The sequence below is a fragment of the Malaclemys terrapin genome, chromosome 1 (genome assembly GCF_027887155.1).
Source record: "Malaclemys terrapin pileata isolate rMalTer1 chromosome 1, rMalTer1.hap1, whole genome shotgun sequence".
NCBI lineage: Eukaryota > Metazoa > Chordata > Testudines > Emydidae > Malaclemys > Malaclemys terrapin.
The window spans coordinates 181590212-181602448 of NC_071505.1; the positions used below are offsets into that span (position 1 = coordinate 181590212).

The 12237-nt window shown below is 37.6% G+C and overlaps 1 protein-coding gene across 2 annotated transcripts in view; it reads left to right on the forward strand.

Moving 5' to 3' along the window:
• Positions 1-12237, forward strand: part of NCAM2 (neural cell adhesion molecule 2) — a 529484-nt gene that overhangs the window by 990 nt on the left and 516257 nt on the right. The window lies entirely within an intron of this gene.

A 12237-nucleotide genomic window follows, 5' to 3' on the forward strand; every position in this document is an offset into this window, starting at 1 on the left:
TAAGATATAGATTTGGTGTTTTGTATATTACCTGTATGTTTATTTAGGGATTTTTTCTACTTCTAGGGAGAGAGAAAGAAGAGGGGGACAGATAGGAGGGGTTGTGCTTGTGGTTATGACACATTGACAGTGCCCCTTTGTGTAAACTAATTACACTATTTCAAACTGTTCGGACAAGTTTTTGGCGTTAATTTAAAACTGAACTAGATTGCTACACCAGTCTCTTTCTTCCCTCCTAGTCCCCCGTGCAAGGATCTACAAATTACATCTGGAGTCACCACACTAAATTCCAGGACCTGGTGAAAAATGATTTTGTGTATGTGTGTCGCATGCAATTCCTTTTAGGGGGAAAAAGAAAAAAAATCAGTTAAGGGACGGTGTTGGAGCTGGTGCTCCAGACAGTTTCCCCCTCTGCTGCTTTTCTGCCAGCAGGGGGTGGTAGAGCTCCATTCAGGTGATTGTGCTTCTTAGTATCTGGCTGTATTAAGAAAAGAGAGAGAGAGAGTCTGTCTTCTATCATTCTTCAAGCACAGCTTGACATTTTGGATGTGAAGCCTTCATTTCCCCTCTCCCCTGCCCCCCGCCATAGGAGCTGAAGTGACACAATCAGATGCAGATTAGCAACACTCACACACAGACCAGGGAGCATTAGGAATGACTATCTATGGCAGAGAGATTTTATACACTAGCTTGTAAAGTGCCTGTGCGAACTGTTGCGCTTAAAACATTGGGGCTGTAGAGCACTGCAAATCCCCACGTAATTGCAGTTACTGTATGTTTAAAGCCCCTGGCACGTAGGACATTTTGTTTAAGAAGTGGTAAGTAGCAAAGAGCCATCAGATGCTCTTGAGCTATGCAGAAATGCCTCTGTGCTTTCACCATCTCCGAGTGAGCTCTGGAGCTATCACAGTTAACAATTCAGTAACAGTCTGGAGGATTTTCACCATAGCCATACACTGGGGTGGGGGAAGCATCCCTCAGAATTTGCATTGACCCAGCTAGGTGTAGAGGGTATACAGGTGGTGTTTGCAGTGCCTAGAAGGCCGAGAATGGAAGAAAGCAAGTTTGCAAATTGTGATTATTCTCTAGTTGCGCTTGAAAAGGATTGCATAGCCCGGAAATCTAGCATTACAAATGCCAGGAGTTACGCAGTGGGGGTAAAATTTACAAATACCATTAAGGGAGGCTGAACAAGAGTTTTAACAATGACAAATGACAGAGTTGTATGTATGTGTGTGTATTTGGTATATATATAATATCCGATGGCACTGTCAACAGACAACCACTATTTTTGTAGAGCAAGGGAACTGTATTAGAAAATAAGGGAGAATGAGACTGTCTAGATGTGGAAGGAACAAACAACCTCAATCGGCTGCAATAAATGGTGAATGGGAGTGAAAGAAGCATCTGTGTATAGAAAATCTCTTTATTTAGGTTGCTACGGGAGAAAAAAAATCAGGATTTCTGAAAAATAAACATTGTCTAGGCAAGGAATGTATAGATAAATGTTTACTCAAAGGAAATGACACAAAAACTGAAGGATTTCTTGAAATGCCTTTCACAATCTGAAAGGCTGCTCTGTAGACACTTGGGATTTATCTTCTACTCAGTCTGAATATTTGGGGATACTGTAGCAAAGACATTCACATCACCAGCACAAGTATTTTAAAAAAAATCTGAATCATCTGTACATTATATTTTTTTAATAGAGAAGGAGGCTGGATACAAAAATAAGCTAGTTAACCATCACTGGAGTCATTTGCTATAGAAATACTAAAAATCTAGGTTGAGGATTTATGTTTCCAGCAATATAGTTGCAGTGGATTTTATGAAGCATGATTGAAGCTATTTCGTTGGGAAGTGCTGTTAGATTGGGGAAAGGAAATTATGATGTATTCCCTTTTAAGCAGTCAAAACGTTTTGAAACTAAGCAGCTGACTGCAAGCAAATGACAGAAGTGAAAAACTGACTAACTTAAGTGCTTATCAATGTCATAATTAGCTAACGAGGCCAAATACTCCCACTCCTAACTTTCATCATAGAGGAGCAAGTTCCTTTTCACTGGCAATGTCATTAAACTGCAACTAAAAAAGATATTTTTTTTGTAACCTCTCATAGGTGCGAGAGAATCCTTCCAGTGTGGAAAGGTCCACATTAAATTAGCACTGGGGGAAAAAACAACCAAAACCCCCAAATACCCCCAACAATACTAGGCTATATATAAATTGATCTTTTATCAGGTGTGGAAATATGGGAACAAAAAAGAGTAGGCTTACTCAATCTTTACTAGTAACTAGGGACACTGATTGATAGTGAATGAACCATTCAAGATGTCAGTGTTCAAAATTTTACTGGTATGGGTAGGAGACTTTTCTCTGGGTTGCCACACTATAATCCTTCCCTTTCATTAAGCTGGAATACAAAAACTGCTACGGTCAAATTTCAGTTATTTTAAACCCACACATGATGCTGTGGTAAGAGATGCATCTGTGTGCTTATCAAATGGTTTTCCCTGCCATTCCCTGTGCTTGAAGTTTCATCCTTCCCTGATGTAATATGGGGAAAGAAGCATGTTTTTAGTTCTTACCTCTGTGTTGCCTATGCAGACATTAATCAGTTCTGCTGCTGTGTTTCCTGCTAGCCACATGCAGTGTTTCCTCCCAGGAAGTTCTAATAAGGGTTTATTCATCAATCAGGAACATCTCTCAAAATAGAGGCCAGGTGTGTCACATAGTCTGTTTTTGAGTGAAATTGCAGGGATGAAATACTGGCTCTACAGAAGTCAATGGGAATTGTGCCATTGACTTCAGTAGGGCCAGGATTTTACCCAGATGTCAACGTCTGGTTGGGCCAAGGTTTTGGGTGCCTTCTAGTACCTTGAAAATCTCCTTTCTCTCCCAGTTACACATTTATAAACACATCAGCAACAAAATAAAAATAAAATACACTTCTACCCTCATCTCCCCAAAAAGGAAGTGCATTGCAGCCAACCCAGAATGTCTGAGAGTCTACTGTTCACCAACTGATGGAAGAGTCCTATTTTGGGTGGATACAAGGATACCAAGAGTGATCTTTTACCAAGGAAGGGGTTGTTTCAGAAGCGTCACCTGAAGGTGGATGGTGAGGAAACTGAACATTTCTTACAAAGAAAGAAAGAAAGAAACAAACATCCCTGTATTTGGAGGATGGAGGCGTTTTAAGTTAGTTTGCAACAGCGCTATGAAGTGGAAAAAATGGAGAGAAACTCCCAGGAGCTCTTTTATAGAATAAAGCACCAGAGAGAAAGCACTGATTCTTCCTAATAGTTTGAATTAATGTTTTTGTTTTGTTTTTTTCTAGTGGAAGTTGTTTATTTATTTAAAAATACTTTTATCATGCTTGATGAGTGTTAACATAGAGAAATTACCAAATTATAAACGTCTTGCAAGAGAAAATGAACTTCCTGCTTTTTTTTAAAAAGACCTTGGAACATGAACACTCTATTTATTTCCCCTTTTTGTGACCTTTCCGCAGAGGTTGTCCAGCCCTGGTGATTGTATCATGTTTGTACATGGTTTTCTTAAATTACTGAAGGAAGTTTACATTCAGCTGATGCCACAGATTCCCATTCAAAAAGGTCAAGTTATTAAAATGATGACATTTTAGAAAATTATGACTTATAATTTTGTTTAAATTACAATTTGTGGCTAATTATGCTGTTGTACCTGCATTGTAAGGTACAGTATGAGAGACGAGGACACATATTTCAGTCAGTTATGGAATTCAGATAGACCTTTATATCCAAATATTAGGCAATGGAACTATTCCAAATTATTCCAGCTAAGGATCTGTCCCATCTAATCTTAAAGGACATTTTTGATTTTATAACATTTATTTATTTTATAAAATTAGGGTAATGTGGTTAATGAAGCATATCCTAGGGTTGCCCATATTATAAATTATGATTATTGGACTGGGCCAATTTAATGATTTTGAAGGTCACAAAGTGAAGTGACTTGGCAAGAAAAAATGTGGATATTATATTAAATTGCAGTAATTCAAGATTTTTGAAGGCACATTTAAGGCTGAAAGACTAAAATTATGCCTGTCATCTTAAAAATATCTTATTAATATCAAGCATTTTAAATTTGATCAATTATGATAGCTAAATCTAAAAAACAAGCAAACAAAAATAATACCCCACAACTCTATCCTCTAGGCTGTTGATAAAATAATTGAATTTTCAGTGGCTAAACTCAGAATAATTTCCAACTACAAGTTCAGCATTTAGAACACTATTTGGTATTACCTCAGTAATCTTGTGATGGCCAGCTTCAACAAGATAATGCTACATTCACTTCAACAAATTGATATTTTGAATAGTTTCCTTACACAGACCAAATGTCCATCAAGCCCAGTATCCTGTCTTCTGACAGAGGCCAATGCCAGGTGCTCCAGAGGGAATGAACAGAACAGGTAATCATCAAGTGATCCATCCCCGGTCTTCCATTTCCAGCTTCTGGCAAACAGAGGCTAGGGACACCATCTCTGCTCATACCAAAACCAAAACCCTGCCAAAACCAACACTGCCCCCTGAAAAAAAACATTACCAAGCAAAAATCACAGGGTGTTTTAGATATTCTGTTGGAAAAGTTTCTATTGTTTTGTAAAAAAGAAACAGTTACAAACATATACAGACAAATATAGTTTTATAAGCCGTTGCTCAGCCTGTGAGTAGTTCCACTGAAGTCTCATGGGCCTGATATACTGCGTAGAGCAGTTAATTGGAGTCTTTCTACTGATTTCAGTGGGCTTTGGATCAGGCCCTAGCACCTGTACAAGTACCTTTCTGATTTGGAGCCACAATGAACAGTTTGGATTTTGAAGAAATATAGATTGGGAAGATACCATCTAGTTGGATAACTTTTGATGTGGTTTATGGAACACACTTTCTTTAAGGACTTAATTAACAGAACATTCATAGTGATACACCTATGCTTGAGAATTTACAGCCTTAATGACCTGGCACCGAAGCAGTGTCTTGAACTTCTGAGTCTAAAGTAAGATCTACTGCAAAGTGAGATATGTGTACTGTAATTATTTCTAGAAAACTATTGGTGCCATGACCAAAACTTGTTCACTTTACTCAGATGAGTATTTCCATTGACTTCAATGAGACTGTATGTGTGAGGATAACAAACAGGATTTGGCCTTCTAACAGGAATTATTTCCTTCTTGTTTCCAATGTGATTAATTTCAGTAAGGAATGATTATGCATTGAAACGTGTTTCTATATGATGAATTTCGAGTTATCTGCAGTTGCGACACTCCAGATGAGACACCTATCCATAAACAAACTACTGTAAAATACTTTTGTAATGTTTTCCCTTATCCTTCATTTTTTTAGAATAGAAATATATTGTTTATTGATTTACAGTATGATATAATGGGATCTGTTGAGAAATAGGATTAAGAGAGGAACTTTGTTCTGAATATGTCTGTCAAATAATGCATTGATAGATCTTTCGGTGAGGCTGCAGCCATATTAAAGACAGGTTGTGATCTCCTCAGCTCTCACACTGAAAGCAGGGTCAGGTCTGATCTGGTCAGCACTTGAACAGAAAACATCCAAGGCAAATCTGGATGCTGCAGGAAGTGATTTTGATAATTCAGTAGGTTTGGGCATAATTCCTTCCCAGTCAGAACTGACAACTACCATCTTTTAGAGAAGATATAAAAATGGGATCCTGATTGTTCATGGTCATCAATAGTACCATAAATTTCTCTGAAAAATAGATCAGCCTTTTCCCTTTATATCCTGGCTAAAATAGTTTGTGTTTTGCCTACTTAAAATTCTCTATGTAATTTCAGCTGGGTAGATTATTTTTTATTTCTTGTTCTAAACAGTTGTACAATGTTGCTGAGCACTCATAAACAACTACTAAAGGTGGATGCATTTCAGCAGTTTGTGAAGTGGTTCTTTAATGATATATCATTTTGTAAAGTTCTTTAGAATTTTCTGGGTTGAAAAATGATACATAAATATAAGATATTAATAGTAATATATTCTGTTGCTGGCATCTGCAGTTTCCTTTTCTAATCAATGAAGTTTACACTGACTATTTACAGTGCAGCCCTAGTTTAAATACCAAGAAGAATGGCGTGGTTTTTGTGTAGACTGAAATTCTTAAATGGAAGTAGTTGGGCACTATACTAGACAAAATGATGGTGTCCTCAATGTTTTATTCAAATAGCATTCTTTGGAACGTATCATGGATTCTAAAGTTAAACAAATTTCCATTACTGTTCTCATTATTAAAACACACTGGACCATGTTCAGACCTGGTGTAGACAGTTTCAAATCCATTAATTTCAAGAGTGTTGCAGCAGGGCTGAATTCCGCCTACATTGTTTAGTGCTTTGTGAGGGTGGCTTTAAACCTGTCCTATGTTTCAAATGAGGAATTTCAAGCAGAGATGAAGTATTTGGAGAGAGAGGTATAGAGCAATGAGAAATAATAGCACTTCTAGCCAGATTGTATGCAGGTGTTTCCAAAGTACCTCCTGGATGGCCACCTTAATAAATCACAGAGAGGGGTGGTTCCATCCTTTGCTCATGAATAATGCAAACTCTAGAATTTCTCTTAAACTATAACATAAGAGATAAATACTGTCCTTTTTCTACTAAACAATCAAAGCAAAATTAACAAAAACCAATCAAGTACACCTTTACCCCGATATAATGCTGTACTGCGGAGCCAAAAAATCTTACTACGTTAGAGGTGAAACCGCGTTATATCGAACTTGCTTTAATCCGCCGGAGCGCGCAGCCCCGCCCTCCCCCCCCCGGAGCGCTGTTTACCACGTTATATCCGAAATTGTGTTATATCGGGTCACATTATATTGGGATAGAGGTGTATTTGTTTCTGTTTATGAAATGCTGAAGGATGATTGCTAGAAATAAAATAGTACCTACCATTTTCTTTGGAGTCACAGAACATTCACATATTGTTTATGAACTGGATATTAGGAGTATAGTTAGAATAGTGTTCAACCAGCAAAAGTATGGACTCTTGTGTTTTATGTTGATGCCCAGGGGGCTAATCATACATAAACTTTTTTGTTTCATAATTTTTGGGCATAGTGATCAGTGTTGTCAGTCATCTTTTTCCAAGCACTTCACATTCAAATAATGCTTCCTTAGATATGCAGAAAAAATCATTGTTGAATAGTACTTTCTGGCAAATAACATAATTACAATATTTCTTTTGCTCTAGCAGGTACTGTGTGTCAGACATAATAGATGAATACAGTCAGATATTACTGTATTCATCTATTATGATTATGGGGTCAAATTCTCCCCTCTGATACACATGTGCAATCCATACTGAAGTCACTGGGTGTTGCATCTGCATATACAAGTGGAGAATTTGAGGCCTGACCCTGCTACTGGTACTTATGTGAGGACTTCATTACTACAGACCCTTGGTTCTTAATGTTTCATGTTCCATTTGTAAAATACCTGCATGTTTTCAAGCAGTTTTCAACCTGTTAATTGTATTTATATTTTGATATAAATGAAAGGAATTTCCTTTTTTTGAAAATTCAACATTAAATTATTGATTTTCATATACAAAAATAATTGAAAATTACAAAGATGAAAGTCAGTTATATCAAGACGTTATTGCTGCTCAATGACTCTGTATGAGATATGCTCACTTTGTAAGTAAAAATGATTTTCCTCTCTAAATTTCAGTGTTTTATACTCAGCCTGGGATCTGAAAGTCAAGCTGGTCTCTTTTTTGAACATGAATAATCAGTAATAAAAGGTTTTACATAAAATACAATAATGCCCATACACACTCTGTATGAGTGTAAAGTTGTCAGTGTCAGCACCCTGCTTTCAGTGTTTGAAATTCATAATCCTAATTTTTCTCATGTGGCCAATCTATAGTAATATATTCTGAATGTACGCTGATTTTGGGAAATTGTTTAACACGAGGAACTCTGCTGACTAAATTTTGGGTATGAAACTGCAATATTTCCATGCACAGAACTCTCACTCTCAAAACTGAGTTTTGTTCTCAAGTGAGGCTTGCAGATTCAGGTGTTGTTTCAATTGCAGCTTTCAGGAGCTATTCACAGCTGTGAATAATATGCACCATAACAGCCTTATTCTGCAAGCCTTATTAAGTAAATAGGCAAACATCTCAAGTGAAGGATACAAGATCAAGATCAAGCTGTACCTTTATGGAATCTAAATAGTGGGTATACTTCTGCTTCTCAGGTGAGTGAGTATCTCAGGAACATTAGTGCTCTATAATAGTATAAGAGGACCAAAAGACATGCTGATGTAATAAACTGATTCTTTTTGAGATAAACCATGCTCACTGATTACAAGGAAGATGGTTTCTTTATGTTTATAAAATCAAAATAATATAGGTCTCGCAGGTATTATATGCAACTTTTGGAATAAATGAGAAAATTTTACCTTTGTGTCTTTTAATCATTAAACAGCTTTAGCTCGTCATTGCCCAGGTCAATGCTATGTTGAAAGTAGAATATTTTTGTAGAGGAATTTACCTTTCAATGCAAATGCACTGTTTGTGGTTTGTGTATGTCTCAGAGGTTGTTTTATTTTCTTTTTTGGTTTGGTCTATGGCTTTGTGACACCCGTCAAAATTGTTTTTAAGACATTCAGTATTCAGATCATGTTGCTAAGTCATTGAAGCATTGTGGCTGAATGATTGGATGTTAAATGGATTTGTGCCAATTTATGTGCCAGGCATTGAGTCCAACAGTTTCTTAGCACTTGGGTAAAATTCACTTCCTCTTCCCCCACCCATCCATGAGTTTGTATTAGAATTCTGTGAATATTTTTGATCATGTATGCTGTATGATTTATATGATTCTTTTTACAATTGTTCATTGTGCTTGTTGGACTTTTTTAGAGTGGAAATTTTTTACAGTTTTCCTAACTTCATTGTTGAAGTAGCCTGGTTTTACCATTCATAGCACGATGAGATTGCATAAATATCCTTTATTTTTGTCAGGAGTGAATTCCTGTCCTGTATATTATTTCTGTGCCGAGAGTATTAGCTGAAAATTCTATTTGCTGGCATGATGATGCTTTTAAAACTATTCTTTGTTATGTGTTTTTTATATATTTTGTTGAGTGTGTACTTTTTCTGTCATACTTCCAGACATCTGAGTGTAAGAAAAGACCTCTCTGGACTGACACCTGAGGAACTTCTTCCTTTATTCTATTCTCTCCTATGAGTACTCAAAAAGAACAGGAGTACTTGTGGCACCTTAGAGACTAACAAATTTATTAGAGCATAAGCTTTCGTGGACTACAGCCCTCCTGTTCTTTTTGCGGATACAGACTAACACGGCTGCTACTCTGAAACCAATGAGTACTCAGTTCGTGATACCTTCCATTAGCTGGGAGGGTGGTTGGATTCTCATTCTGCTTTGTATTATATGTTAACAGTAAAGCTGATTGGAGAAATTATTTTTTCCTGTGATAAGATTTGATGAAAACAATTTTGTTCTTGTAGAAAATTTTTTTGAATTTTTTCAAGTATAAAAAAAATGGAGGGGGGGGGGGGATTGGTTTCTCGATGAAAACCTAACATTTTATGGCAACCCAGACATTTTCCGACCTTTTTCTGTTTAAACAAAATGATTGCACCGCACCTGAAGGGGGGAATGTTGTCCGGGCTTCCCGAAGGAAGGTAGCAGTACTTTACGGTGGTGGTGGGAAGGAGGTCAGAAACTACTGCAAAAAGGTGGGTGGCAGTCAGCTTTGTGGAGGAAAGCCGACTGCTGCAGAGGAGCACATGGATCGGACAGTGACTTCTCTTAGAGGAGAGACTATTGATAGGGAGTCTCTAGGTTTTAGTCAGGAGGAGAGGATGGAAGAAGATAATCTAGGGGCCAGATCAGACGAGAAACATTCACATAAAAAAGAATTGGACACTTCAGAAAAGGGCAGACAATTTTTTACAGTGCTTGTATATAAATGCTAGAAGTCTAAATAATAAGATGGGTGAATTAGAGTGCCTCGTTATAAAGGATGATATTGATATAATAGGAATCACAGAAACCTGGTGGACTGAGGGCAATCAATGGGACACAATCATTCCGGAGTACAAAATATATCGGAAGGAAAGAACAGGTCGTGCGGGGGTGGAGGGTGGGGGCGGGGAAGTGGCAATATATGTGAAAGAAAATGTAGAATCAAATGAAGTAAAAATCTTAACTGAATCCACTTGTTCCATAGAATCTCTATGGATAGTAATTTCATGCTCTAATAAGAATATAACATTAGGGATCTATTATTGACCACATGACCAGGACAGTGATAGTGACGATGAAATGCTAAGGGAAGCTAGAGAGGCTATCAAAATTAAGAACTCAGTAATAGTGAGGGATTTCAATTAGCCCCGTATTGACGGGAACATGTCACCTCAGGACGAAATGAAGAGACAAAATTTCTTGATACTTTAAATGACTGCTTCTTGGAGCAGCTGGAACCCATACGGGAACCCACAAGGGGAGAGGCAACTCTCGATTTAGTCCTGAGTGGAGCGCAGGAGCTCGTCCAAGAGGTAACTGTAACAGTACTGCTTGGAAATAGTGACCATAATATAATAACATTAAACATCCCTGTGATGAGGAGAATGCCTCAACAGCCCGACACTGTGGCATTTAATTTCAGAAAGGGGAACTATGCAAAAATGAGGGGGTTAGTTAAACAGAAATTAAAAGGTACAGTGACTAAAGTGAAATCCCTGCAAGCTGCATGAACACTTTTCAAATACACCATAATAGAGGTCCAACTTAATTGTATACCCCAAATTCAAAAACACAGTAAAAGAACTAAAAAAGAGCCACCGTGGCTTAACAACCATGTAAAAGAAGCAGTGAGAGATAAAAAGGCATTTTTTTAAAAAGTGGAAGTCAAATCCTAGTGAGGTAAATAGAAAGGAACATAAACACTGCCTAATTAAGTGTAAAAAATGTAATAAGAAAAGCCAAAGAGGAGTTTGAAGAACGGCAGCAGGCAAGGCAGCACCCACCTTCCCTCCCATAGAGGTTCAAATGTCAGGTTTGGTTAGGATCTCTGCTGTGGGCATTGTGCTAGTTGCTCCTTTTTAGGGGGGCTGGGAATTTTTCCTCACAGCATATTGGCTTCAATGGAGTGGGGTTTTTTCACCTTCCCCACAGTGAGTGTGAGGGAGGACCTTTTTTGGTGAGGAGAAAAGGTGATTAGGTGATATGTCGCAACTTTTTTTGTAAGTGTGAAGCACGTGTCAGGGCAGGTATTCCCAGAGGGAAGGCATCCAGTGACCAGATAAATTGCCTAGGACTTAAAAAGATTTAAAAGGAGGTGTTGGTTAAAGGAATGGAATGGGGCGTGGTGGTTTGGGGCTCCTATGCTTGGTATGGCAGGGAGTCATTTGACTAAACATAGAGTTACCTGCACAGTACACTTTCATCTGCCAGGTAGTCCCACACATCTAATAATAAAGTTGCAACCTGATTAAATCCATATCAAGTGTCTCCTGCCCTTCTTTTGGTGTAGCCCGACAAAAGCTATTTTCCATTTCTTGTTTTGTTTGTGGTATTTTTCCCAGTTCTAATGAAAAAAAATTGACCAGATCTAGAAAATAGGCAGTTCTTATACATTTATTATTATTTATTTGTATTTCTGTAGTGCCTTGAGGGTCTAGTCATACACCAGTACCCCATTGAAGTAGGTACTTTACAAACACAGAACAAAAAGACCATCTCTGCATCAAGGTTGTCATCTCTCATTTTGCTTTAGTGCTGCTTTGTCAATCCTGACTTTTTGGGCAGGAGGAAATTTACATTTGCTCCTGACTTTTGCAAGATCTCACCTTCTGCAGTTGAGTTGGCAAGTCACCAGGCCATCTTTCAGATTTCAGTTTTTGTTTGTAATTTAAGTTTATACATCTCTACATAAATTATAAGAAGGGATTGTTTCCCCATTTGAGCCTTTTGTTTTTGAAAGTGGAATGTCTCCTTGCTTATACCCAATCTGGTCTAGGTCAGGCTAGATAGGAGTATTTTTTTGTGTGTGTTTGTTTTTAAAAGGAGAATACATCATGATGCTATCACTTTAGATACATTTATATATAAACCTTATTCAAAATGTCTTCTGTTTTATACTGAACAGTAATAATGCTTAATCACAACTTGAATGTCCTTGTGACTATTTTCAAGATTCTGA